The sequence below is a fragment of the Phyllopteryx taeniolatus genome, chromosome 19 (genome assembly GCF_024500385.1).
Source record: "Phyllopteryx taeniolatus isolate TA_2022b chromosome 19, UOR_Ptae_1.2, whole genome shotgun sequence".
NCBI lineage: Eukaryota > Metazoa > Chordata > Actinopteri > Syngnathiformes > Syngnathidae > Phyllopteryx > Phyllopteryx taeniolatus.
In genome coordinates this window covers 1,298,005-1,302,702 of record NC_084520.1, presented here as the reverse complement: position 1 = coordinate 1,302,702, position 4,698 = coordinate 1,298,005, and the positions used below count along the sequence as shown (strand labels likewise).

At 44.5% G+C, this 4,698-nt stretch overlaps 1 pseudogene; it reads left to right on the top strand.

Moving 5' to 3' along the window:
• Positions 1 to 682: 682 nt before the first annotated feature.
• On the top strand, positions 683 to 4,494 carry LOC133469510 (zinc finger protein OZF-like; annotated as a pseudogene).
• The last annotated feature ends 204 nt before the right edge of the window (positions 4,495 to 4,698 follow it).

The window sequence follows — 4,698 nt, the reverse complement described above, 5'->3', positions numbered from 1 at the left end:
TATCCCAGCTGACTTTGGGCGAAAGGCGGATTACACCCCGAACTGGTCCTACAAAAACCGGAGACGTAAATGGTGATTTCTTGGCACATTTTTGGAATTCCTGATTTTGTGAGCAACTCTCCTTTTCTTCTTCCTTTCACCACTTAGAATTTCCCTAGCAGCGGTCATATCTCTCCTTATCATCAAGGCAGACCTGCTAACCAGTCGCCCGCCGTGCCACCCTTGTTAACACTTTGAAGAGATTTTTTAGTTTTTTTTTTGCTGTAATGTTTTCTCTATTGAAAATGAGCTTTGCTGATTTTGTGACAACATAGTTACCTTTTTTACATCCAGTTTCGTGTACACTGTAACAATGTGTAAATATTATTATTATTTTTTTTTTGCGGTTAATGATGTAAACATACTACTTCCTGTGTTTGTATGCTGTATTGAAAAAGCGACTAAAACAACTACAAATCTAACGGTGACTTTGAACTTTTACCCAGCACCGTATTGTTTTAATTGTAAAATGTTATTTGTCCGGCCCGCTTGAAATCAAAATTGGGTTGGATGCGGCCCGCGAACTAAAATCAGTTTTGACACCGATGCTTTAAAAGCAATTTCTGAGTCTTTGTTAGCTGTTTGTGAAATGTGGACACCCACCCCCCGCCCCGCCCCGCCCCCCTCTGTCCATAAAACCTAGTGACGCCCCAGAGTGGAGGTGCGTGGGCATCTTCAAGATGGCGGCCACTCACGTCGTCCACGCTTCCTCTTGTGTTCTATAAGCTATAAGTGGTCGAAACACGGCTTCGCCGCTCTTCCACTTGATTTGGAGCAGACAGGCACGAGCATAACATCTCGAATCTCCCGTGGGCGCTTAGACGTCGAAGCTTCTCGGCCTAGCTTAACCGCGTGTAGCTTGCTAGCCCAGCGAAGAGGCGCCATTTGTGGCCGACAAACACGTCGCCGAGGGGGCGCAGACGGTCGAGATCGTCGCGTGAAAATGTGCGCGAGGAGGACAGCGGAGCGCGAGGAGAACTGGTTTGGGCCGGCGAAAGAGGAGAACGAGCGGCGGCCATTCGACGCGGTTTTCGAGCAGCCTCGAGGTGGGTCACGCGCGGCGGCGGGTTTGCTCACCAATCAATCGTGACGTGTTTATGAAGGCGACTCTGTGACGTTAAATGGAATGTAACATTATTAACATTCATTTATGTGACTTCTTTTTTTTTTTTTGTCCTAGTATTTCAGCCAACTTTATAATCTGATCAATCTTGTCTGGTGCACCACAAAATAAGGATTACATAATCCAGATTTGAGGTCTTTATGTGCTGACCATTAACAGACTATTTTAGGTTTAACGTGATCTTACCACAACAGTGAATGAGTTACTATGAGTTAAGTGAGGCCGTGTGTTGAAATAAATTGGCTTAATGTGTGAAGACGCGGTGGTCGCAGCTGGCAGCAAACGTTCAAGATTAGAGCTGCACCGATTATTAGTAGTTAAGAAGGCCGATAACCAATATTTGGAGCCGATATTCATTTGCAGGAAAAGTGCAAAACTTGTATAATAGCTCCCTGAATTTCTCGGTAGCAGCACGTCAGATTCAAATGAATAAATATACAGATGCCGATATATGTAACAATTCCAAATATCGGCGCCGCGAATCGGGCCTGCCGCTAATCGGTCGAGCTCTATTCTAGATGCGGTACCGCCATCTACTGTGCTGGAGTGTGGGTCAGAGTACGTCTATACATATGTTTTACTACGAAGCCACGCTGTCGTAACACGTGCAGAATGTGGTTTGCCGTTGTCTTGCAGGGGCGTCCATGAAAAAAACGTTGCTTGGATGGCAGCATGTTTCTCCAAAACCTGTATATACCGTTCAGCATGAATGGTGCCTTCACAGATGTGTAAGTTACCCATGCCATTGGCACTAACAGCCCCATGCCATCACTGATGCTGGCTTTTGATCTATGCGTCCATAACAGTCCAGATGGTTCTTTTCCTCTTTGACCCGGAGGACACGATGTCCACAATTTCCCAAAACAATTTGAAATGAGGACTCGTCGGACCATAGAACACTTTTCCACTTTGCATCAGTCCATCTTCGATGATCTCGGGCCCAGAGAAGCCGGCGGCGTTTCTGGGTGTTGTTAATAAATGGCTTTTGCTTTGGATAGTAGAGTTTCAAGTTGCACTTACGGCTGTAGCGCCGAACTGTATTTACTGACATTGGTTTTCTGAAGTGTTCCTGAGCCCATGTGGTGATATCTTTTACACGGTGATGTCGGTTTTTGATGCAGTGCCGCCTGAGGAATCGAACGTCACGGGCATTCAATGTTGGTTTTCGGCCTTGCCGCTTACATGCCGTGATTTCTCCAGATTCTCTGAAGCTTTTGATGATATTATGGACCGTAGATGATGAAATCCCTAAATTGTACGTTGAGGAACATTGTCCTTAAACTGTTGGACTATTTTCTCACGCAATTGTTCACAAATCAGTATCAGAATCATCTTTATTTGCCAAGTATGTCCAAAAAACACACAAGGAATTTGTCTCCGGTAGTTGGAGCCGCTCTAGTACGACAACAGTCAGTCAATTGACAGAGAACACTTTGGAGACACAAAGACATGGACAAAAAAACAGTCACTGAGCAATAAAGGGTTGCAAGTTATCTGGTAATATTTCCTTGTCTTGTGTACATAAAAAGTACTCATGGCTGGTGGAGAGGTGGTTAACCTGCGTGATGGCAGAACTCCAGGTTTGGCTGTACCCCCCAAAGTTTACGAAGTCATCCTTTGCGAAATGTGCCCGAGCACAGTACAATTTTGGTCCCAAAATACTTGGGAATCTCTCCCAAAAAAATTGCCTTGACAGGGAAAAGCTGCAAGCCAATTCTGAGTGTTTGTCTTCTTGTGTCTTGCAGACATCAGTGAAGATCTTCTTTGCCCTCAGCGGCAGGAGACAGAGCCCCCTTCCATTAAAGAGGAAGTGGAGGGCGGGGAAGAGGAATTGAAGCCCCAGTCCATAAAAAAGGAAGTGAAGGATGAAGGGGTCGCCTCCACTGGAGAGGTGGAGGAAGATTATGAACCCCCTTACATTAAAAAAGAGGAGGAGGAGGAGGAGGAGAAGAAGGATATCTCAAAGTTGCCATTGACATTTGTGCCTTTGAAGAGTGCAAATGAAGATGAAAGTCAAAGTGAGGAGAGCAGAGGGAGGGAGCGTCCAAGCCTCGGTTCAAGTCAACACATGACAACAGAAGGTGATGGAGACCACTGTGGAGGATCCCAAGCAGACGGCCTCATTGCGCCACTATCCGATTCTGATGACGTGACGTCACACTCTCCTCGCACTGATGATGAACCGTCTGAAGGTGACGGAACACGTCGCACTGACGACAACCACTGGAAATGTTCTTACTGTGGGAAAACTGTGGCTTATAAGAGCGATTTGAAACAACACATGAGGAAACACACTGGAGAAAAACCTTTTGCCTGCTCAGTTTGTGGTAAAAGATTCTATGACAGGGGAAACTTAAATACACACGCAAGAACACACACTGGCGAGAAACCGTTTGCCTGCTCAGTGTGTGGCCAAAGTTTCTCTCAGAGTGGCCACTTAAAGAGACACTCGAGGAAACACACTGGTGAGAAGCCTTTTGCCTGCTCAGTTTGTGGTCAAAGATTCTATGACAAGGGAAGCTTAAGATGTCACACAAGAACACACACCAGGGAGAAACCTCTTTCCTGCTCAGTTTGTGGTCAAACCTTCTCTCATTATGCAAGCTTAAGATGTCACAAAAGAACACACACTGGCGAAAAACCTTTTGCCTGCTCAGTTTGTGGCCAAAGATTCTGTCAGAAGGGAACCTTAACGTATCACACAACAACACACACTGGGGATAAGCCCTTTTCTTGCTCAGTCTGTGGCCAAAGTTATTTTCGAAAAGGAGACTTAAAAATACACACAAGAACACACACTGGGGAGAAACCTTTTTCCTGCTCAGTTTGTGGCAAAAGATTCTCTCGGAACGGACACTTACAAAAACACAGCCAAAACGCACACTGGAGAGAAACCTTTTGCCTGCTCAGTTTGCGGTCATCGATTCTCCGAAAATGGAAAGTTAAAAAGACACACAAGAACCCACACAGGAGAGAAACCCTTTTCCTGTTCAGTCTGCGGCAGAAGATTCTCTCAGAAGCAACATGTTAAGACGCACAAGTGCTTTGGTGAGAACAGCAGTGATCAATGAAGGTTTCGCCTCTTATCCAAGCAGGCCTCCTCAGTTCATGCACCAAGGAAGATTGTATTCTCTCTACGTCTTTGAAGCCCTCCCGTGGACAAGTGTTGAGAATTAGAACTCGTGCTAAAACACTTGTAGCAATACATCTGGTTTGTCCTATGTTTTTGTGATGTGCAGATCAAATATGCTAACGATTAATTGAAATATTCTGTGAAGAAAGTTTAAAATGTTTTTTTTTTTTTTTCAAGATCATCCTATTTTGAATTAATAAAAATAAATATAAAATAATGTGAAATTGTGTTATGAGTTTTATTTCCACTGCTTTTACTGATGTTTTATCAGGGGTGTCAAACTCATTTATCCCAATTAGATCGCAAGTGGGCAGGACCACAATTTTTGTGGCTTAAAAATCCATAAACAACAGCTATTCACAAAGGTCCCCATTGTTTTGGTGCAAATAATAAGTACTTTGGG